This window comes from Scyliorhinus torazame, chromosome 6 (assembly GCF_047496885.1).
Source record: "Scyliorhinus torazame isolate Kashiwa2021f chromosome 6, sScyTor2.1, whole genome shotgun sequence".
NCBI lineage: Eukaryota > Metazoa > Chordata > Chondrichthyes > Carcharhiniformes > Scyliorhinidae > Scyliorhinus > Scyliorhinus torazame.
Window position 1 is genome coordinate 96652512 of NC_092712.1, and position 25400 is coordinate 96677911.

Sequence of the window (25400 nt, forward strand, 5' to 3'; positions counted from 1 at the left end):
GCCCAAACCATTCTTCCATACCACCCAGTTTTACAAGTGAGATGCAAATTAATCTGTGTTGTTCAACATTTTTAAAAAGATAAACTTTGTCCCTTCCTCTGCTACTGTTAGTATATAATTCCATAGCTACTGGCTGCCCTCTAGCTGTTAAGATTCATGTGTTAATTAGTGAATAGTGGAAGAGTATTTCACCACATAGCGAAGTCCAATTCTGCTCAGGCAAGTGGCTACCACTTTTCAGCAACTAACAATCAGGAGTGAAAATCCTGGCTGATTTTGTCCTCCCTACCCGACCTCAAGTTCTGTCTCAACAGAGACCAATTAAATCACCACAGAGCAAGAATGAAAACCAGAGCCTTGATTGTTTGGTGCTTGAGTGGGTGCTGCCTTTAGACCATTATTTCAAGCTAGAAATTAATACAAATAAAAATATCCTAAAATATTCACTTTAACAAAATTGATGAACGCCTTGCCCAGAGGTCCTAATCATTTGGCCTTGCCAGCTGTATGTTTTAATTATTGTAATGTTTATTCAATTCAAGAAGAATGTATATAGTCAGTGAGCTTGGCTATGTGTTCTTACTTTGCAGATTACCAGGCATTGTGAAACTGACAGGCATGTTGCTGCAACAATATATCTTATTAACTGCTGGGTGTAACTACTCCATTCTTCAATGTTGCAAAACCTTTACCCAATAAGACAAAAAGATCCCCTACAGCAAGGGAATCCGTCCCCTTTGCTGATAATATAAAACTAAGCATTACTAAGTTGTAATTTGCTTGCCTGCAGATTCCAGCATTTGACAGTACAATAATATTTGACAAAAAATGATTTTATACTTTAAAGTGCCCAGTTAATGCGGTTTCATTTTTCTGTACAAATGAGCCAAAATTGTATTGTTATAGGGGAAGAAAATACTGCTGAAATAGGATCCAAAGATTGAGAGGGTGTAAAATAGAAAAATCTTGCATATTCATAATTATACTCTCTGTTCCAGATCCATTTTAAACGGAATTGGAAAGGGTACAATTTACAGTAACATACCGACTTGGAAATGGTACAGAGAGGGTATTTACCAGCATGGTATCAGAAGGAGAGATTTTAGTTATGTGGAGAGACTATAAAAACTAGGTTTGCTCTTTTAGCAGAGAAGTCATGGATGACCTAATGGAGATGTTTTGATAAAGTAGGCACGGAGGCCCTGCTCCCACTAGTAGGAAGGTCAGTAAGCAGAGAACAGAAATTTAAGATAATTGGCAAAAAAAATCCAGAGGGGAAATGGAGATTTTTTGAACACTTTTTGCAATCCGAAATACAATACTTGAAAAGGTGGTGGAATCAGATTTGATAACGACTTTCAATAGGAAAATTGGTTAAACCCTTGAAAAGGATAAATTTGCAGAGCTATGAAGAAAAGAGAAAGGGAGTAGGACTAATAGATCTCTTTTAAAGACCGACACAAACAAGATGAGTTTAATGCCCTCCTGTATTGTATGATTCTATGACATTCTACAAAATCACATTCCAAAATGTCTACTCCACACTATATAACCAGATTGCCTCAGCAGAAAAACCAAATGCTGAAAAAAACTAACTGTAAATAATTCCACGTGTAACAAGTACAAAAACAACTGATATTGATATGAAATTTCTAAAGTAATGGAACTTCCCAAGGAGATATTAGATAGCGTGATGAAAAGTATAGGCAAAGAGGCAGGTTTCAAGATGATAAGTAGAGAGATGTAGGGAGGGTACTCCAGAGCTTGGGGCCGAGTCAAACATACACAGAAAGGAGTAGGCCATTTGGCCCTTCGAGCTTGATTACTATGATCATGACTGATTATCAAGTTCAATACGCTGATCCTGCCTTCCTCCCATACCCCATGATCCCTTTAGCCCCAAGAGATTTATCCAATTCCTTCTTGAAATCACAGGTTTTTGACCACAACTACTTTCCGTGGTAGTGAATTCCACGGATTCACCACTCGGTGTAGAAATTTCTCCTCACTTCAGTCCTAAAAGGTTTACCTCTCATCTTCAAACTATGACCCCTAGTTCTGGATTCCCCCACCATCAGGAACATTCTTTCTGAATCTACCCGGTCTAACCCTGTTAGAATTTTATAAGTTTCTATGAGATCTCCCCTCACTCTTCTAAACTCCAATGAATATAATCCTAACAAACTTAGTCTCTCCTCATGTGACAGTACCGCAACCCCAGGAATTAGCCTGGTAAATATTTGCTGCACTCCGTCCACAGCAAGAACATCCTTCCTCAGATCTGGACACTAAAACTGTACACAATACTCCAGGTGTGGCCTCACCAACGTCCTATACAATTGCAGTAAAACATCTCTATTCCTATTTTCAAATCCTCGTGCTATGAATGCCAATATACCATTTGCCTTCTTCACTACCTGCTGTACCTGCTTACTTTCAGCGACTGATGCACAAGGATACCAAGGTCTCGCTGAGTACCCACCTCTCTGAACTTACATTCAAATAATAATCTGCCAGGGCAGAATGGTGGCACAGTGGTTAACACTGCCGCCTCACGCCGCCGAAGTCCCAGGTTCGATCACGGCTCTGGGTCACTGTCCGTGTGGAATTTGCACATTCCCCCATGTCTGCGTGGGTTTCGCCCCCACAACCAAAAGATGTGCAGGGTAGGTTGATTGGCCACACTAAATTGCCCCTTAATTGGAAAAAATGTATTGGATAGTCTAAAAAAAAATTTTTAATTTAAAAAAAATAATCTGCCTTCCTATTTTTGGTACGAAAGTGGATAACCTCACATTCATCGACATTCTACTACATCTGCCATGCATATGCCCACTCACTCAGCCAGTTCAAATCATGCTGAAGTATCGTTGCATCCTCCCCACAGCTCACCTCCCACCCAACTTTGTACCATCCACAAATTTGGAGATAAAACATTTAGTTCCCTCATCTAATCATTAGCCTCATCCAAATCATTAATGTATAATATGAACAGTTGGGGTTCTAGCACAGATCCCTGCGGTACCTCACAAGTCACTGCCTGCTAATTGAAAAAGACCCATTTATTCCAACTCTTTGCTCCCTGTCTGCTAACCAGCTTTCTATCCATCCCAAGACACTACTTGCAATCCCATGCACTTTAATTTTACATAGTGATCTGCTATGAGAGACCTTGTCGAAAGCCATTTGAAAGTCTAAATAAACCACATCCATTGGTTCTTCCTGGTCAACTCTACTAGTTACATCTTCAAAGAACTCCAGTAGCTTTGGCCAGCGCGATTTCCCTTTCATAAATCCATGCTGACTTTGTCTGATTATACCACTGCTTTTCAAATGCTGTGCTAGGAAACCCTTGATAATGTTCTCTAGCAACTTCACTACTACCAACATTAGGCTCACTGATCTATAGTTCCCAGTTTTCTCTCTACCTCTCTTTTTGAATAACGGGCTCATGTTAGCTGTCCTTCAATCTGTAGGAACCATCCCAGAGTCCAAAGAATTTTGGAAAATTATCTGCTATTTCTAGGGCCACATCCTTAAGTACTCTGGGATGAAGGTTATCAGGCCCTGAAGATTTAGCCGCCTTCAATCCCATTAATTTCACCAAAACCATTTCTCTCCCAGTACCGGTTTCTTTCAGCTTCTCACTAAAATGTGTGCTGGTCAGAACTTCTGGCACATTATTCATGTCTTCTTTTGTGAAGACAGAAGCGAAATGCGAATTTAGTTCCTCAGCCATTTCTTTGTTCCCAGTTATGAATTTCCCCATTTCTGACTGTAAGGGGCCTACATTCGTTTTTGCCAATCTTATTCTCTTTACATACCTATAGAAGCTAAGGAAATGGTAGAGCAATTAGAATTGGGGATCCATAGTAAGTCGGAATCAGAGGAGCAAAGACATCGGAGTTGAGCGGATGGAGGACATTATAGAGATAGAGGGAGACAAGGCCATAGAGAGATTTAAAAACAAGGATGAGAAGTTAAAAATCAAGTCATTGCTAGACCTGCAGCTAATATAGATCAGCAAGCACAGGGGTCATAGAGAAATGGGACTTGTTGTGAATTAAGACATGGGCAGCAGATTTGTAGATTTGTGGATGACCTTGAATAAATGGAGGGTAGAATGTGGGAAACCAGTCAGGAGTGTGTGGGAATAGTAAAGACTGCAAGTAAAGGGGTGAGTGTTTCAGCAGCAAATGAGCCAAGACAGTGGTGAAGTCAAGCAAATGTTAGAAATGTAGAAATAGATGATCTTTGAGATAGCATGAATATGAGGTCGGATCTCAGGATTAAATGTGACACCAAGGCTGCAACAGGGGTAATCACAGGCTTCTACCAGGGGGTTTGAAGCAGGGTTTGAAGCAGGGACCAAAATCAATGGTTTCAGTTGTTTCAATATTTAATTGGAGAAAATTTCTACTCTTCCAGAACTGGAAGTTGGATAAGCAGTCTGATAATTTAGCAATAGCGGAGGAGTCAATAGAGGTGGTGGTGAGATTGAGCTGGGTGTCGTCAGTGCACATGTGAAAACAAATGTTGTGCCTTTGGATGATGTCACCATAGGGTAGCATGTAGATAAGAAATAGGAAGAGACCAAGGATTGATCCTTGGGGGCCACCAGAGGTAATGGTGCAATAACAGAAAGAGAAGCCATTTCAAAGTATTCTCTGGTTATAATTATATGGATAGTGGAGAGGTGTTGGAGGAAGTTTGTGTGGTCAAGCGTGTCAAAAGCTACAAACAAGTCTGGAAGGATGCTGAGGGTTACAATCAGTCACAAAGGATGCAATCTGTACACTGATAAGAACTGTTCAGTGCTGTGATGGGCAGAAAACTGATTGGAGGGAGTCAAATGCAGAGTTCCAGTAAAGATAGGAACAAATTTGGGAGGCAATAACAAATTCAAGCTGAGCTCCGAAAGCTAGTGATTCCAAATAAAGCTGTTGGACTTTAACCTGGTGTTGCAAGACTTCTTACTGTGCTCACCCCAGTCCAACGCCAGCATTTCCACATCATGGCTTTTCAGGTGGGATCATTATTTGCAAAGGCTGAGGGGGTCAAGGGTTGGCTTGTTGAGGAGGAGTGATGACAGCAGATTTACAAGAGACAGGGACAACAGCTGAAGAAAGAGAATTGTTTCAAATATCGTCTAACATGGGGGCCGAGAAGGGAAATTTGGGTGATCAGCCGTTGCGCAATTAATTTTATAGCCTCAATATTAACTCGTATTGCATTTACAGTGGATGTGGTGCGTGGCAAGCAGAAACCCCCTTCAGAGAGTTGAGTGCGTGTACAAAACCATTTCAATTGTCAGACATCAATTAAATTGTTCTGAATTGACTCCTGATAGAAGCTGGTAGGAACAATATCAAGGCCAACAGGTGTGTGTGGGAATTTGCACCTGGAATGCAAAAGAACAGTCCATGACACAAGGTTAGTGCCGCGAGACAGTTCCAAATAGATGTGGGTGCTCCAAGGTAGAGAAAATGCCAAGGTTGGGGAAGCCTACTGATCAGAAATTTTAAATATTTATCTAAGCCTCTTCAAGCCACTCTGCAGCCTCTTACTATGTAACAGCTTTGGCATCCTGCAGGTCTTCCAATTTCTGTACTTGCCGTTTCCTGCCTGGATTGGCAGCCCCTGTGCTCCTGAATGCTGCCTGGCTAGAATGGTGGTAGGCTGCTGAAATGTAATCGAACAGCCCTTCCACCTTATCGCCATGAATAAAAATCTTAGTTTGGCCAATTTCACATGGGCATCTTAACAAAAAGGTTTTGACACATAAAAAGTACTATTAGTTACTGAAAATAAGTTCAAAAACTACATTGTTCATTGGATAAATAAGTTGATATGTGGTACCAAGCTGCAGGGACGAGGCAAGTCCCAAGACTTAATATTCTGACCAATGTTAACCTAGTTGATCTCAAGCAGGATACAGTAGATGCTAACACCCAATTGTTTCCATGCTCAAGAGGAAAAAAAATATTTAAGGATAGCTGCTCCTTCCATTTCTCCGAAGCTATAACAAGAAGCACTTAAGTAGGTAGACAAGGGAAGGTCAAGGCTTTGACTACCTTGGTGTAATATTCCCTATATTGAAATAACTTGTGAACACCCATCATCTTGCATCACACAGAATGATCACCTAGGTGAAGCACCAATGCTGCCTGTTTTCATCTTTAGGGCAGGAGGAGAGAAGAATCTCGTTCAGGCTAACTGTTGAAAACCGTTCAAAATACAACTTTCCAAAATGCAAATTTATTGAGCTTTATCCTTTTCTAAAGCACAAAATTTGAACCCTTTAAAAAAAGTAAGAAAATTAATTTTGTGGAATTACCGACAGGCCCTAATATTCAATCAATAACAACTTCAGGAAAGCTGAAATGTCACTTCATTCAATCACTGGGAAAGTGTATAATAATGGTTTCCAGTTTTCATGCTTACTTCATGTATGGTCACAAGTACTGGAACTTTAACAGCATGAGGATCGTGTGGTAATCCTACTAATTATTTAATCTTATTAAACCATTTACGAAATAAGGTCAGGTAGATAACAGATGTCTCACAAATGCTAGAGTCTTCCATATCACAGGCTGTCTGCAGAGGTCTGAAGGTCCTGCTTCCAACTCTAGTTTAGCTACTAAAATCTACATTTCCTATGCTGAATCATTAGCAATTCGAAAGTCATTCCATTGCTTAATTTTTTTGATGAAGTTGGACGTCTAAGCAAAAAGGCATCACAAGTGTGTGTTTTTCACAATGTAAGACTAAACGATAAATCACAGCTCCACCATGACCCCATCTGAGTAACTGTAATTTTGGCAGTCAGCCAACACTACTAGTAGTGAGCTCTTCCAAAGTTTGTATTCATTCATGTTGCAAACCACAATTCTGAAGGCCTCTACTGGGACTTAAGCCAAACAAGCAAAAATGAACCCTTACATCAAGCAGCTGGCCAAATTCTTGCATAATCCAGTTCAGTGAAAAAATGCTTTTCCTTTCATGCTTTTACCCAGGCTCTGAAGTTACTTGTATTAAGTGGTGAATATAAAGTGAGACTGTGATATTAAAGTGCGACTGGACAGACATGCTACAAAAAGTACTACTTGGAGCAGAGGTAGAGAAATCAAATTTCTATAAACCTCTGCTTTACAACACACATGTTTTGATGTAAACTTTGATGAAAACAACATTTAAAAAGAAGCAACACTAAAAACACTTCAGGTCTTAAGTCGTTATTATTTTATAATAATCTTTATTGTCACAAGTAGGCTTACATTAACGCTGCAATGAAGTTACCTTGAAAAGCCTCTAGTCGCCACATTCCGGCGCATCTTCAGGTACACAGAGGGAGAATTCAGAATGTCCAAAAATTACCTAACAGCACATCTTTAGGGACTTGTGGGACCCTGGCGCTGTGCTAACCACCGTGCCGCACAACATTCCTCCTATATTTTCACATTTTGAGCAAATAAAGATGGCTATTTATTTTATTAGATCCTCTGGTGTTCTCGTGTTAGCTTTTGCTGTTGAGTTTATATGTACTTTTACTTCATTCTCATATATAATTTATCAGTGCTTTCATTTGCTTGACATCCATACATTCTATCAGTCATTCCCCTGTTTTTCTCTTCTTTGCCAAATTATGTTTTGCTTGATCTGTTCAGCAGTATCAAGTCTTTAGGCTGGACTTCTGTTTCCAGGATCCAATCCTGTTATTCGGGTGAAATGCATGTCAGGAATTCACAAATACTGGTGGTGGGACCCACAGAGAGACTTTGGAGCCCTGTCCAATGAAGGACGGTGGATAGGCACCCGAGTCTGGAGGGCCTATAGGAGGTTATCCATCACTGGAGGATCCTCGAGATCGAGGCACCCTTTGAAGACTTTTCAATATTTAAAAATAAAAAATGGCCACAGCTACCAGGCCAATATGGAGGGGAATAGAAGCAATGCTGGTTACCCTGGCCTGCCACCAGGAGGCCGCCTCCATCTATCAGCCAGACTTTGCCTGCATGCCAGCATCAGAAAAGTGCCTTCAATTAGCCCTGTATTTGGCTACCTATCATTGACAGGAAGATAGCGATCACACACACTCACCCCTCCCAACACTAAAGCAGCCTCCTACTAAATAGAATAGAGGCGGCAACATGCTGGCAGAACAAAATTGTTGCCACATTTGCCTCTGAACCTCCATGAAAATCCAACCCTTTTATCTTCTCATTTTACAGGCTCTATTACTTCTTTCATCCACTCCACTCCTCATTTGGAATAATAATTTGAAGACTTCCACAAGCAATAGCAGTGAGAAAATACTATTGCTCATTAACAGATTATGCATAGCGATAAAAGGAGTATCACTTAACAAATCTTTGAGGGGTAATGGTGTTAAAGTATAATTAATAACCAAAAGGCACGATTACAGTAGAATCTGAAAATACAATGTACACAATAGGTTCAATGAACAAAAAGTTCCTTTTTGTAAGATCTGAAATTCGCAACATAACCTACATGCAAAAGATGTTGGTCCTAGTTTACAAAAATAAATTGGAAATTGGTAATTCTATCAGTTGCATCAAATTTACAATGGACTGCACTGGAATCGCTACCTACAAGCTTAAGTTTCCAAGCTTCTCTCACAAATGTGTTTGTAAGCAAAAAAACACATTAGAAGTAAAATTAGGAGTTTGGTTAATATTTGGTCACTTACTGGCCAAAGTGAAGTTAAGGGAGAAATACTCAGCAAGAATAGTTTGTTAAACTAATTTGCAATTGGAAGAATGTGGTTTCTTGGCATCAATTAGTATGCAAATGTGTATTTATTTTCAAATAATTATGCACAGAAATTGTTCAAAATGATCAAGTAAAACATTTTCTTAAGACATGGAATCAACCTGAACATCCTTAAGAGTATAATTTATTTAGTAAATATAATAATTTCATTAACAAAATGACATTTCTTCACCTGGATTAGAATTAGACAAATGTATAACAGCTGAAAAATATTTCATTTACAGATCTTTGCAATGCAAATAATTTGATCAAAAGATTTAATGAGCCAATGTGCCTTTCTTTAATTTCCATACACATTCGAAATTTAAACTTCGACACCAGAAATAAATATTACAAGGTTTGTTTTCCGAAGTAACAGTTTTCAAGAAATTCCAAATAGGCATTAAATGGTCTGCTAATACTTCTCTCAACCAGAAGAGGCAGTGTACATTTATCTTGTTACAACAGCAAGAGACTTTTGGTGGGCTCCTGTCATGTACTAAATATTCAGAAAAGTGAGCCAATCTCCAGTAACAAGTTAACAAAGTTCAAAAGAGTGGACATCAAAGAACTGAAAGAATGCTTACTGAGGTCAGCATCATTTGATCATGGCTAGAGCTGAATTTTTAAGAAACCATCTTAGAACCAAAGATATTTTATATTCAGCAGTTTGCCTATTTCAATTGAAGTATAAAATTTACAAATACAATCTCTGGGGCTTTCACACCTGATGGAAACTAGAGGATTCCTGATGACATCACAGATTCTGCAGTGTTCCTGAGAGACAGCATTAATGGAGTTGCTCAGATTGTTGGAGATATTTCTTCAATAGAATTTCAAAAAAGTGTATTAAAATTGGACTGTCTACATCTCAATTGTATTTATTATACCAGTCACTCAGGATGCATCAAGAGCATAAGAAAATCTAATTCTAATTTTTACATAAAGCAGCAACTCTCAAATTTTTTTGGTTTTAAAAAAATTATCATTATTCATCAACACACAAACAAAAGTTTGCATTTCTTTATTTTTTTGGTTTAATTAAAACGTCAGAGTATTCGGATAATACACATGAGGTCCATCAGCACCTACTGACATCAAAAATGTTATTGTTTCGCTTTACATATCGGCTAACTTGCTGCATATCTTGAGAACTTTGGTTTATACTTCCAGAAATTTACCTTTTATTTATACATTAAAACACAATAATATATTCACAAGTTCCAGATGTTTGGATACATAAATATTTAAGATGCTGAATGCAATGAATCTTGTTTTGAGAAGGTCATCAAGAAAAATAAATGCATCAACAGAAAACAAACAAATTGATACTAAACGCAAAGAAAGTAAGAGAAACAATTTTTCTTAGTCAATGTCCCATACAAGCTATGCACTGAGCAGGGTCTCCTGACAATCAGCCCAATTTCTTACCGAGCTCCCCACTAGCAGGGTTTTAATACCCAGCGTGTGATGAGAGATGAAACCAAGTGTGAACAACTTTAAGGTCCCATGAGTAGGGCTGACTGTTGAAGCTGTCAGGTTCAATTGCATCATTCGACATTATTCAATGCCCCAAACTGCTCCCTAATTGTTAGGGGCTTAACATATTCAGTGCCATTGTTTAGCCTAATGCAGAAATGCCCACAGAAGGACTTACATAAAGAAGGGGGAGGGTTTAGATTTTGGTAAACCATGACTGAATTTTCTTTCATTCATAGAGTGACAAGGAAGGGCTGAACAACCAGATGCAATATGTAGCACTTTACACCCTTCTTGGATCATAGTTCATCAATAACCCACCTCAACTAAAACACATCTGTCTAGAATCAATGTGTAAATGAAATATTATATCTGTCTAAATCTACAATTTCTTTTAAATGCAGAGAAGTCAGAAAGATATATTAGCACTGGAGAAGGATCAAAGTATTTTAACAGACAGATATATAACACCAGGGGGTTAATGGTACAACAGATGATACAAACAATAAATGAATGGATGCGAAATCAGTTCAGTTGAAAAGTAAATTGGAAAATCAAGCTTTGAACTCGTTCAGCTAAAATTATGGGCGTGATTTAATGTAAAAATGTCGAGGTGTCATTTTGGGAGCGATTAGCGGGTGTTTCGCAACGGCCAAGGTGGCGAGATCGTGGGCCGTATTTAACAGCATTTGGTGCCGAAAATAAGCCCCTACGAGCACCTCACCATTACTGGCTGTCTTGCTGTCTGATTTCGCAGACTCACGCCTCACTGCCAAGACGGAGCTGCTTTCAAACGCTCCCTCATCACGGACTCCAGTCAACACACAAGCATGGCAGTGCACAGATCTGCTCCTCGCTTTGGGGTTGCCGGCCTGGCCTGACTTCTCGATGCTGTGGATGAGAGAACGGACATCCTGAGGGGGTCAGAGGACCAGCAGCAGGGTCACCAATCCCGCCTGGAAGGCAGTTACCACTTCTCCCCTGGCATCAGTTCTGCCTGCCATCCTACAAATGTCCAATCCTCACCCCCCACACAAATCACTGGCCGACACCTCGCACCCTTCCCACATCAGATCTTCATGCTTGTTCCTTAGCCCCCCTAGCACATCAGGCCCAGTTCTGGAGCCCACACATGCCACAGAACTCCCCCCCCCCCCCCCCCCCCCCACCTCCGATCCATCAAGTGTGCAGCTCACAAAGCCCTCTCTTTGTCCCCTCAGGAGAAGATTTCCCATGATAAGCAGGAAAGTGCCAAGTACCAGAGAACTGAGTCCTCACCCCACATCCCATATGAGGAACGGGCCCTGAAGATCGAGGGGTTGACTGAGGAGACAGCAGTCAACGACAGCGAGGTTGGCCTGTGCCGCAGAGGTGAGGATCCACAGCCCCTTCACCCAGATGACCTGTATCAAGAGAGAATTGTTAGGGCAGCACGGTGGTGCAGTGGGTTAGCCCTGCAGCCTCACGGCGCCGAGGTTCCAGGTTCGATCCCGGCTCTGGGTCACTGTCGGTGTGGAGTTTGCACATTCTCCCCGTGTTTGCGTGGGTTTCGCCCCCACAACCCAAAGGTGTGCAGGGTAGGTGGATTGGCCACGCTAAATTGCCCCTTAATTGGAAACAATACATTTTTTAAAAAGAGAGTTATGTCAGACAAGATGATCCTTCTTCCTCACTGATCACATGTTTATTCAGTCACAGGATGTCCATCTGATGGCACCGAGCAATCCGGAGTTGGTACCCCCCCCCCCCCCCCCCCGGCTCCTCAAGAGACCACCTTGGAGGAGAACTCAGAGGACCCCACCGTCGACACGTCACAGCTATCACCCCCCCCCCCCCCCCTACCACCAGCACAGAGACACACACCTCAGTGGGCGACATTAGTGGGCAACCACACAGTTGCTGTTGCACATCAGGTGGAGGCAGGAACATTCAAGAGAGTCAATAGTCAGAGGTCTGCTGGATCCCAGGACTCGGCTGATCCCAGTCAGATGCCGAGCCTCTGGAAGAGGTTACCTCAGAGCTGATGCAGATGTTAGGACACGGCTGGGAGATTTAGGAGGGTATGTCAGCGACATTCCAGCGAGTGCATTGCTGATTGGAGGTGTCCCAAAGGCTACGTGCGCAGGAGATGATGCGGACAATGCGTGGAAAGCCTGCTGCATGAGGTCACAATCTTGAATGGTGGTGCCCAAGGCATGGCTCAGTCTGTGACGACCATGGCCGAGGGCCTCGACATCATGCCTAGTCGCTGAGGGGCATATCCCATAGAACATAACAGCGCAGTATAGGCCCTTCGGCCCTCGATGTTGCGCCGACCTGTGAAACCACTCTAAAGCCCATCTACACTATTCCCTTATCATCCATATGTCTATCCAATGACCATTTGAATGCCCTTAGTGTTGGTGAGTCCACTACTGTTACAGGCAGGGCATTCCACGTCCTTACTACTCTCTAAGTAAAGAACCTACCTCTGACATCTGTCCTATATCTATCTCCCCTCAATTTAAAGCTAAGTCCCTTCGTGCTAGACATCACCATCCGAGGAAAAAGGCTCTCACTGTCCACCCTATCCAATCCTCTGATCATCTTGTATGCCTCAATTAAGTCACTTCTTAACCGTCATTATGTGTAGCTAAGGCAAATGGAAATGTACAATGTTCACTATTTAAACATGTTACCCTAATACATGTGAAGCCTGTCACCATAATCTTCACAGCTAGTCTGCATCCCCTGTTGCCCACCGCTCCCCCCACCCCCGGGCACAGTAATCCAAGATCAAAGTCCCCGATGCAGATTCCGGTCGAAGGATGGGTGTAAGCATGCTGTAAGGAGAAAGACAGGTGTCAGGCTAAAATGAGGAGCACCAGAGCTTACTTCACAGCGAGTGATCATCACTCTCGCCTTGTACACTGACCTGCTGACAGTCTGAAGCACTGCTCAATGACAGCACAGGTGGCAACATGGGCCTAGTTATTTCAGGTTTCTGCCGCGGTCTCCAGTCTCCATCATCAGCCAGTATCTCAACGGGTACCCTTTATCTCCCCAAGAGTCAACCCATCATCCTGAGGTGGTCCTCGAAGATACCAAGGATCTCCGAGTGTTCCAGGATGTAGCTGTTATGCACATCCCTGGAAAATGTGCACGCACGTGCATGATCCGGAGGTGGTAGTCATTGAACATTCAGGGAGTGGAACCTCTTCCTGTTAATGAAGGGCACTCCCTGATGCCCCAGTGCACACAAGGTGACATGCGTGCCATTTATTACCCCCTGGACCTGGGCCATGCCGGTGATGGCGGAGAATCCTGCAGCCCAGGCATCTTGATGGGCTTGGGTTAGCACAAAGTTGATATAGTCTGCTGCCTGGCAAACAGGGCATCCGTGACCTCACGGATGCACTGGTGGGCTGTCGCTTGTGATATGCCGCACAAGTCCACGCTCGCACCCTGGAATCAAACATATGCATAACAGTTCGGGGCTGCGGTGACCTTCACGGCCACTGGGAGCAGGTGTCCTCCTCCTCCACGGGCGCCAAGTCCACGAGGATATGGTACAGGAGCCGCACTGTCTCTTTGTTAAGACAAAGGCCCCGGTGGCACATGCTGTCCGTCATCTTGTCGAAAGACCAACAACGCCTGTACACCTTAGACTGTCCTTGGTGTCCCCCTCTGGGTTCCTCAGCCAGATGGGCGGCTGGATCTTCAGGGTGTGTGGCCGCTCCCTGCACATGAGGTGCTGTCTGCGTTGCCGCTACTGCAGCCTTCTCCGTGGTCTAGTTGCCTGGGCTTCCACCAGCACGAGGGCAGCCTCTGCGGTACTGACATAATCAGCCATATTGTTGTATCCGTAAAGAATTACACGACAGAGACCGACAATCAGTTACGGCTTCCACCCCAGGACCCTCAAATCCCCCAAACCTCCCCCACCCTTGTGTCCCGCCTTCTCTCAGAGGGCCATTCACCAAGTTAGTTGTACTGGAGAACCTCTTTCTAGACACTCACCCCATGCCACATCAGGAGCCCCAGGACCCTGCCAGGAACATTAGGTGTTCAGATGTCCTTCCCTGAACTACACACTTACCCAATGGTTGCAAGGATATTCCCAGTGCTGAAGCCCAGCTCTTGAGTGTTTGATTGTTGGCTGCTGCCTCTATGGTGCTGACGCTTCTGGGGTTCAGGCAAACTGTCCAGGCTTCAAAGTTTGATTGAAATGCGATGCAATAATCATCATCTGAAACATGGCTGCGTACGCATGAGAAACCACCTGAGAATAGTTTGTTTATTAAATGTCCAACAGTAACAAAGATTTGAAAATCAACAATGTAACATTCCACATATCATACTAACCATTAAACAACAAGGAAACATCACTGTTCCATATTGGTACCAATACAAAGCTATATCAGCTCATTGTCACAAAACAAAACAAATATACTGTATCGTCTCTCGCAGGTTCCTCAACAGAAATGTTGGATAAGCCTGAGAATGTGTTATCATATCCAGAACTTTGTCATAGTAATGATCTGTCCATCAATGTGCGACTTGGTACATGTATCAGTGCCATTCTCCATCCAATAGCAGCTATTGTGCAGGTCCTCCCACATGACCCAATCTCACCGGAACCAAATCCTGGCTTCCACATATTCCAGTGGCACTCAAGGTGCAGTTGAACATCTTGACTTCCAGCGTGTTTAATCCATGGTGACGTGCCAGTTACATGCAGTACTCATCACACCACAGCAACAAAAACATCAGCAATCGGCAAAAGCATTTCTTTAACGGTGTCACATCAGGTGGCCATTTGGATCAATGTCGTGCACCAGGTCCAGCAGTGTCTTCTGGCTTCAAACCGGATTGCCTTCCGGCCTCATACGTCCCCAAGACCGGTATTCCAAGATCCTCCAAGTATTGTCCTTCTTTCGCGCTACAGAAAAAGGAAACAGCAACAACAGCATCCAGGCATTTACAGCTGCAAGCTGCCAACACAACCTGCAGCTGTAAATGCCTGGATGCTGTTGTTGCTCTTGCAACTAACAAGGCCAATTCCCTATTATAAATAGCCTTCAGCTGTGAAGCTAAAGGCTGCTCACAGTCAAAGGGAGTTAAAGTGATCGTCAGCATATAACCAAGAAGAGGGCTCTGTCCTGGAAGCGTTTGGTAGGACAGACAGGCTGCAGCTGTAGTTGCCCCTGTTATGGGTATCTACAATATTTAAAGATGGCTTGAAGGTCTCATGGACGAAAGGCCCGCCGACACCCCCCCCCCCCTCCCCCAGGGGCGACCCCTGATCGCTTCAGCCTTCTGTCTTGCAGGAGCACATGTTAGTACCGTTACACTCTCAGTACGTTGCAAAGAAAAGTGGCATTCGACTGGCCTTATTTTGAGGCTGCTTAATTCAAATTAAGGAATACGTTTTTTTTAAATCTGCACTTTTAAAAAATTATTTTATGGGACGTGGGTACCGTTGGCAATGCCATAATTGTTTACCATCTCCAATTGCCCCAGAAACTGAAACCAGGAATTGGCCATTTGACCCTTCAAGCCTGCTCAACCATTCTATGTGACCATGGCCAATCCTCTACCTCAATGACACCTATTCCCGCTTTGTCCCCATACCCCTTGATGTCACTGAAATCTAAGTAAGAAGTCTGACAACACCAGGTTAAAGTCCAACAGGTTTGTTTCAAACAATATCTTTCGAAGCACTGCTCCTTCCTCAGGTGAATGAAGAGGTGTGTTCCAGAAACATATATATATATATATATATATATATATATAGACATACCCATCATCCCACCATCAGGCTCACCATGGACTACTCTCCAAAATAGGTTGCATTCTTGGACACACGCATCTCCATCAAGGAAGGTCACCTCAGCACTTCGCTTTACCGCAAGCCCACGGATAACCTCGCGATGCTCCACTTCTCCAGCTTCCACCCTAAACACATTAAAGAAGCCATCCCCTATGGACAAGCCCTCCGTAAACACAGGATCTGCTCAGACGAGGAGGAGTGTAACAGACATCTGCAGACGCTGAAAGATGCCCTCGTACGAACGGGATATGGCGCGCGACTCATCAATCGACAGTTCCAACGTGCCACAGCAAAAAACTGCACCAACCTCCTCCTAAGACAAACAAGGGACACAACCGACAAAGTACCCTTCATCGTCCAGTACTTCCCCGGAGCGGAGAAACTACGACATCTTCTTCGCAGCCTTCAACACGTCATCGATGAAGATGAACATCTTGCCAAGGTCATCCCCACACCCCCATTACTTGCCTTCAAACAACCGCGCAACCTCAAACAAACCATTGTTTGCAGCAAACTATCCAGCCTTCAGAACAGCGGCCAAGACACCACACAACCCTGCCATGGCAATCTCTGCAAGACGTGCCAGATCATCGACATGGGTACCACCATTACCGCCCATCAGGTACGCGGTACATACTCGTGAGACTCGGCCAACGTTGTCTACCTCATACGCTGCAGGAAAGGCTGTCCCGAAGCGTGGTACATTGGTGAGACCATGCAGACGCTGCGACAACGGATGAACGGACATCGTGCCACAATCGCCAGGCAGGAATGTTCCCTTCCAGTCGGGGACCACTTCAGCAGTCAAGGGCATTCAGCCTCCGATCTCCAGGTAAGCGTTCTCCAAGGCGGCCTTCAGGACGCGTGACAACGTAAAATCGCCGAGCAAAAACTTATAGTCAAGTTCCGCACACACGAGTATGGCCTCAACCGGGAACTTGGATTCATGTTGCATTACATTCCTCCCCCACCATCTGGCTTGGGCTTGCGAAATCCTACCAACTGTCCTAGCTTGAGACAATTCACACCTCTTTAACCTGGGGTTACCCCTATCTCTGGATCTGTAAAGACTTAATTACCTGCAAATGCTCGCATTCAAAGCAATGTCTTGCATCTTTGACTTTGTCTCTCTCTCTCTCTATATATATATATATATATATATATATATATACATATGTTTCCGGAACATATCTCTTCATTCACCTGAGGAAGGAGCAGTGCTCCAAAAGCTAGTGCTTGAAACAGACCTGTTGGACTTTAACTTGGTGTTGTGAGACGTCTTACTGTGCTTACCCCAGTCGAACGCCGTCATCTCCACATCATTAAAATCTAAAAAATTATCACTTTCTTGAATTCATTGAATGACTTGGCCTTGGTGGTAGACAATTTCACAGGTACACTGCGCTCTGAGTGAAGAAATTTTTCTTCATCTCAGTCCTAAATGGCCAGTCCCATATCCTGAGATAGTATCCCCTGGTTCTAGATTCCCCAATCTCAAAAACATCCTCCCTGCATCTTCTCTCTCCAGTCCTATTCATATTTTATGCGTTCCAATCAGAACTCCCCTCATCCTTCTAAACTCTAGTGAATACTGGCCCAGTCAAACCAATCTCTTCTCATAGGTGAGTCCCGCCAACCCCAGTATCAGTCTAGTAAACCTTCGCTGCACTCCCTCTATGACAAATATATCCTTTCTTAGGTAGAGTGGTCAAGAGTTGACCACATGTGGATCTGGAGTCACACGTAGCCAGACCAGGTAAGGACAGCAAATCTCCTTCCCTAAAGGACATTAGTGAACCAGATGGGTTTTTACACCTATCAATGTAACTTTCATGGTCACCATTACGGAGATTAGTTTTCAATTCCAGGTTCTATAATTTAATTTAAATTCCATCAGCTGCCAGGGTGGGATTTGAACTCATGTCCCCAGAGCATTAGCTCAGACCTCTGAATTATGAGTCCAGTAACATATCGATTGAGTCCAGTGACATGTCTATTATGTCACTCTCTCCCCGTTGCCATTTGATTTATTTCAATTCCAACTACTGAAGAACTCAACTTAATTTATGCAGGAATTAATAAACCTATGCAAAATCATTTGTTGGGCAAGTTACAATATTGCATCCAATTTTAGGTGTCTTACTTTACTTTACTTACAATTGCTGAACGGGATGTGCAAGATCGCCACGAAGATGATGCATTATGAGTGACTTCAGTTCTGAGGAAAGGTGAGAGAAACCTGGCACTTTGCATTAGAAGGTTTTGGAAAATTGGTTTGTGATGTCTAAAATGATGAATGTTTCCAAAAGAGGCAAAAACTATTCCACTGGTCAACAAATTGATAACAAAATGGCAGAAAGTTAGGTATGGAGCACCCGAACGGAAATAGTGGTAGAAGCAAATTACAACTACTATAATTTGTTCCTTCAATGTAGAAAGCTGACTGACCCAGTGGACGGGACATTGAAGCATAATCAGACAAAAATTGACAGTCACAGGAAAAGGCATTACAACAAGTGACCAAACATTTGGTCAAAGAGTTTTAAGATTTGGTTTACAAGGTGGAGAGGTTAGACTTCTGGTGGCGACCATGGTGCGAGTGGTCACGCATTTGGCAGCTCCCGCTCGAGGCTGTTTTTTTGGACCTTTCCCCTGCTTGTAGGGTGGATGTTTTGTAAGACAAGAGGTGTAGGGCTGGCTGGAGAAAAGTTCGACTCCGCTGGTGGGGCTGGTGGATGGATCCAAGGACCAGAAGTGGGTCAAGAAGAAGGGAGCAATTGGAGCAAGAGAATCTTTGTGCGCCACAGGTCAAGATAGCGGAGGGTAAAGGATATGCCTTGCTTGCCCAATGGTTGGCAGAGCAACTGGTGGACTTTTTAAACTGGAAAGTTTAGCTGACAGAGGAAGGAGGCCCAGGCGGACCCAACCATGGTGGTAGAGCAGTTAAAAGTGGGAATGGAGGGCAGCACGATGGCGCAGTGGTAGCACTGCAGTCTCATGGCTCCGAGGTCCCAGGTTCGATCCCGGCTCTGAGTCACTGTCCGTGTGGAGTTTGCACATTCTCCCTGTGTTTGCATGGGTTTTGCCCCCACAACCCAAAGATGTGCAAGGTAGGTGGATTGAACACGCAAAATTGCCCCTTAATTGGAAAAAATGAATTGGGTACTCTAAATTTTTTTTAAAAAGTGGGAATTGACTGAGTGGAGCAGAGGCTGGTGTCCTAGGGCCAGGCCATTCGGAAAGTGGAGGAGGCGGTGGGAGAAATCAAGGAGCAGCTTGATCGTTGGTGGCTGAGATAGATGTAATACGGGAGACTCAGCAGCGGTTACGGGAGAAGGTGGAGGACTTGGAGAACTGCTCCCAGAGGCAGGACATGAGAATCATGGGGATGCCTGAAGGCATCGAGGGAGCGCACGCTGACTCGTATGTAGCCAAGGAGTTGGAGAAGCTGATATGGGAGGGGGCCTTTGACCGGCCCCTGGAGGTTGACCGAGAGCACAGGGCGCTGATGAGGAATGATGAGTTACAGAGGGCGATGGTGGTGCGTCTTCACTGGTTCCTGGACAAGGAGAAAATACGGGATGGTCGAGGCAGACGAGGGGGTGCACCTGTGAGGGGAGCAAGCTTCAGGTGTACCAGGACTTGGGTGATCAGCTGGGGGTAGGAGGCTTAGGCACCTTAGGCGGGGGCTGCCAGGCTAGCAGGGCGGGCTAGTTAACGGGAGCACATTGGGGGGTAATCAGGTGGCAAGTGTAGCAGAGGGGGATAGGATAGTTGTTTTGTTTAATGGCAGGGAGGTTGCTGACAAAGGTGTTATTGCTGTGGCGTAGCATGGGAGGGAGGGGTGACGGTGGACATCTGAGGGAGTACCTGGAATGGCGCGTGGCACAAGCCGGGGGCTGGCCGAAGAAGGGGTATGATTGATCAGCAGGTGAGGGGGGTGAGGTGCCCTCCGATCAGGTTGGTCACATGGAACATGACGGGGCTGAATGGGTCAGTTAAACGGTCACATGTTTTCGCGCACCCAAGGAGCTTGAAAATCGAGGGTCAGCTAAGGCTAAGGAAAAGGTGGGTAGGGCAAGTCATCCACTCGGGATTAGACATGAAAATGCGGGGGATGGTGGTGCTGGTAAATATGCAGGTTTCGTTCGAGGTGAGGAATACAGTAGCTGATTGGGGGGGGGGGTGGTTTGCAATGGTGAGTGGGAAGCTGGAGAGGATGCCGGTGGTCCTTTAAATGTTTATGCCCCAAATTGGGACGAGGTGGAGGCGGGTTCTGGGGAAGATTCTGGATCTGGGCACGCACTGACTGATTTGGGGGGGGCAAAGGAGCTGAAGGGATTCATGGAGCGCATGGGAGAGCACCCGGGTGGAGGCTGGACTTAGGGTTGCTGGCGGATGAGGAGTTATGTGAGCGGATGGGGGCTGCCATTCGGGGCTATGTGGAACTCAATCACTTAGGGGAGGTCTTGCTAGCCATGCTGTGGGGGGCACTCAATGCAGTGATTAGGGGGGAGTTTATATCGATTTGGATGCATAGGGAGAAGGACGAGCGAGCAGAGATGGCAAGCGGAGATTTTGAGGGTGGACAGGAGGTATCCGGTGCCCCAGAGGCAGGATTGTTGAAGCAGCGGCAGAAGCTCCAGATGAAGTTCGGGCTGGTGTCCACAGGGAAGACAGCAGGGCAGTTATGGAGGGCCAGTGTACGGCAGCATAGTGGTTATCACAGTTGCTTCACAGCTCCAGGGTCCCAGGTTCGATTCCCGGCTAGGGTCACTGTGCAGAGTTTGCACGTTTTCCCCGTGTCTGTGTGGGTTTCCTCCGGGTGCTCTGGTTTCTTCCCACAGTCCAAAGATGTGCAGGCAAGGTGGATTGGCCATGCTAAATTGCCCTTATTGTTCAAAAGGGTTGGGTGGGGTTATTGGGTTGCGGGGAGTGTGGGCTTGGGTAGGGTGCTCTTTACAAGGGCCGGTGCAGACTTGATGGGCTGAATGGCCTCCTTCTGCGCTGTAAACTCTATGTAAATTCTATGAGTATGGGGAGAAGGCTAGTAGGATGCTGGCTCACCAACTCAGGAAGCAAGAGGGAGATTGGAAGGTTGAAGGATGGTAGTGGTGGAGTGGTATTGGACCGAGTGGGGGTGAATGCGGTATTTGAGGAGTTTTATGGGAGGCTTTATAAATCGGAGCCCCAGACCAGGGGTTGGGATGTGTGCGTGTGTGTGAATGCAACGATTCCTGGATGGGTTGGAGTTCACCAAGGTGGAGGAGGACCTGGTACAGGGATTCGGAGCACCCATTGGACTGGTGTCTTGTTGAATGATGCCCTCGGAGGAACAGAATGTGGAGGTCGCTAGGGATGGGAAGAAGCCTTTGATCGGGTAGAATGGGAATATTTGTGGGAGGTACTGGGGCGGTTTGGGTTCGGGCAGACTGGACTAGCTCCAGCTGTTGTATCAGGCGCCGGCAGCGTGTGCAAGGACAAGCCAGGTGAGCTTGGGGTATTTTAGGTTGTATTGTGGGATGAGGCAAGGATGCCCATTCTCCCCATTGCTCTTTGCCTTGGCGCTAGAGCCACTGGTGCTTAGAGAGTCAAGGTGTTGGCAGGTTGACAGTAGAGTGGGGAGGAGGTGGAGCATAGGGTCTCGCTATATGCAGATGTCTGTTGCTCTACATATCGGACCCATTGGAAAGCATTGGAGGTACTATGGACATTTTGGTGGAATTCGGCCTGTTCTCGGGGTATAAGTTAAACATGGGGAAGAGTGAGGTCTTTCCGATCCAGGCGAGGGAGCAGGAGAGGAGGTTGGGCGAGCTGCCATTTAAGGTAGTGGGGAGCGAGCTTCAGGTATCTGGGCATTCAGGTGGCGCGGGGATGGGAGCAATTACATAAACTGAATTTGACTCAGTTGGTGGAGCAAATGAAGGGGGATTTCAAAAGGTGGAACGTGCTCCCATTGTCATTGACGGGGCAGGTGCATTCCGTGAAGATGACGGTACTCCTGAGGTTTTTATTTGTATTTCAGTACCTTCCATTTTTTATTGCAAAGGCCTTTTCTAAGAAGATCAATTAGTTGATCTTCGGGTTTGTGTGGGCGGGGAAAGCCCCGCAGGTGAAGTAGGTGCAGTTGGAGCGGAGGTGGGCGCTGGCCTTGCCAAATTTAATGAACTATTACTGAGCAGCGAATATAGCCATGGTGAGGAAGTGGGTAGCAGGGAAGGGGTCAGTATGGGTGCGGATGGAGGCAGCCTTATATAAGGGCACCAGTTTGAGGGCACAAATGACGGTGCCTCTGCCGTTCTCGCTGGCTAGATACTCCACAAGTCAAGTGGTGGTGGCAACCCTGAGAATGTGGGGAAAGTGGCGGCAGCAACTGAGGCTGGAGGGGGCCTCGGTTTGGGCTCCGATTTGTGGGAAACACAGGTTTGTTCTGGGGGGGGGGGGGTTGGATGCGGGGTTCCGGCAGGGATTGAGCTGTTTGTGCGGGCACCTTTTCGAGCTTAGAGGGGTTGGTAGAGAAGATTGAGCGCCCAGCGGGAAAGGGTTCCGGTACTTCCTGGTTCGAGGCTATGTGAAGAAACAGATGCGTCCTTTCCTGACCTGCCACCCCTGGGGTTGCAGGACAAAGTGGTGTCGAAAGCAAGGGTTGGTGAGGGCAGGGTGCAGGAGATTTACAAAGAATTAATGGACTGGAGGGTGCCCCGATAGGAGAAGTTAAGCGAAGTGGGAGGCAGAGCTGGGGAGGGTGCTGGAGGCTGGGTTATTGGAGGAGGCACCGAGAAGGGTGAATGCATCCTTTTCTTTTTTTAAAATATTTTTATTCCCCTTCTTTTTAACATTTTCTCCTAAATTTGCGCCCACCAACAATAAACAATAAGCAGTAACGAATATAATGTCAATCCCCATATCAACAACAATCCCATCCTCCCAACCCCCATACAACTGGCCGCATGTTAACATAAACAAATAACAAAAAGGAATCAGGAATCACCCACAGTCACCATTACACATACAGCAACCCCCCCCCCCCCCCCCCCCCCCCCACCCCACTAATGTTCGATGTCATCCAATTCTTGAAAGTGCATAATGAATAAAGCCCATGAATTGTATAACCCCTACATCCTTCCCCTCAGTTCAAATTTAACCTTCTCAAGAGTCAAGAATTCCAACAAGTCCTCCCCACCACATCAGGGCACAGGGTGGAGAGGTTGCTCTCCATCCCAACAGGATCCGCCTTCGGGCGATCAACGAGACAGAGGCTACAACATTTGCCTCCGCACCCGTTCCCCACCCCGGCTGGTCCGACACTCGAATATGGCCTCCCGAAGGCCCGGGTCCAGTTTCACGTGCACCACTTTAGAGATTACCCTAGAAATCTCTTTCCAGCAATCCCTCCAGCTTTGCACAGGACCAAAACATATGAACGCAACGTTCACACACAACTTCTACCCCCTCAAAGACACGCACATCTGCTACTCCCTCAAAGACACACACATCTTCTACTCCCTCAAAGAGAATGCATCCTTTTCATGTGCTAGGCTTAGCCGCATTCAATTTAAAGTCCACAGGGCGCTTATGACGGTGGCTAGAATGAGGTTTTTTGAGGCGGTGGAGGATAGGTGCGGGCGGTGAGCGGGGGGGGGGGGGACGCGAACAATGTCCACATGTTTTGGGCCTGCCCGAAGCTGGAGGGATTCTGGCGGTGGTCCACTGATGTGATGCCTGAGGGTGAAGGTGGTCCCGAGTCCAGAAGTGGCAAGTTTTGGAGTGTTGGAAAACCCAGGAGTCCGGGGGGGGGGGGGTCCAGGGGGTGAGAGGCCGACAATTTGGCCTTTGCCTCTTTGGTAGCCTGGAGACGGATCCTGTTGAGATGGAGCGACTCGGGGCTGCCAAACCTGGGGGTGTGGGTGAGCGACCTCGCAGAAGTCCTCAGGATGGGAAAAAAATCAAGTTCGCCTTGAGAGGGTCTGCCTGGAGATGGAAACCGTTTATCGATTTCTTCCAGGATGGTTGAGTCAGCAGGGGGAATGGGGGGGGGGACGGGACTTGTATATAAATATCAATATATAAACATTCTTTTAAAAAAAGGAGGTGACAATGCAGAGAAGTTTAGGGGGGAAATTTCAGTGAATCCTGTAGCTGAAGTTATGGAGTCAATGGTGGGACTTGTGAATTATAATATGAACAACAGAGTTTTCTGTGTGCTGAACTTTATGGATGGTGGATAAGGAGAGGTCGGTCAGGAGAGAACTGGAATAGTCAATGCTTGAATGAGCACAGTTCCAACACGCAAGAAGCTCAACACAATCCAGATCAAAGCAGCTCACTTTATTGGCACATCAACCACCACCTTAAATGTGTACTATCTACAGGATGCACTGCAGCAACTGACCCAAGTTTTTTTCACCGCACCTTGCACTTCTAGGCGGTAAAGGTTGCAGGTTTGCAAGGACAACAGCAACATGGGAACACCATCACTTGCAAGTTCCCATTCCTTCACTATCGCTGGGTCAAAATCCTGGAACTTCCTTCCTAACACCACTGGCACTGTCTGTATCTACACTATACAGACTGCAGCAATTTAAGGTGGCAGCTCTCCACCAACTTTTCAAAGGCAATTAGAGATGAGCAATAAATGCCGGCCTAGCCAGCAATAACCACATCGCATGAACAAATACATAAAAAAGTGAACAAATATTTTTCAAAGAGAATGAAGGGAGAAGAGCATCCAGGAATAATGGAATTGTAAGAATCAAGACATGAAAGTTGATAATAGCACCGGCAATAAAAGGCAGAAATAAGAACAGATTGAAAAGAGAGGCTGGGGGATAGAGCTGAAATAGTGATTGGGAAAGCATGTTAGTATTTATTGCAGGGGGCTGGAATATAAAAGTAGAGAAGTTTTACTGGAGCTCTAGAGCACTGATGAGACGAGAGCACGGTGCACAATCTCAGTCTCCTTACTTCAAACCAGATATGGGAATTAGTAGCAGTTCAGATAAGCTTGACTCATACCTGGGATGAAGGGTTTATCTCATGAAGAAAGGTTGAACAAGTTGGGCAAATACCCACACCGCGGTGTTAGAAGAGTGAAACACATGCGATCCTGTTTTTAAAAATCTTTTATTATTGTCACAAGTAAGCTTACATTATTACACTGCAATGAAGTTACTGTGAAAAGCCCCTAGTCGCCACACGCCGGCGCCTGTTCGGGTACACAGAGGAAGAATTCAGAATGCCCAATTCACCTAACAACATGTCTTTTGGGACTTGCGTGAGGAAGCCAGAGCACCTGTAGGAAACCCACGCAGACATGGGGAGAGCGGACAGACTCCAC

General features: G+C 45.3%; 1 protein-coding gene across 24 annotated transcripts in view; it reads right to left on the minus strand.

The window, feature by feature from the left end:
* The window catches only part of mllt10 (MLLT10 histone lysine methyltransferase DOT1L cofactor), a 498389-nt gene that overhangs the window by 127677 nt on the left and 345312 nt on the right, over positions 1-25400 (minus strand). The window lies entirely within an intron of this gene.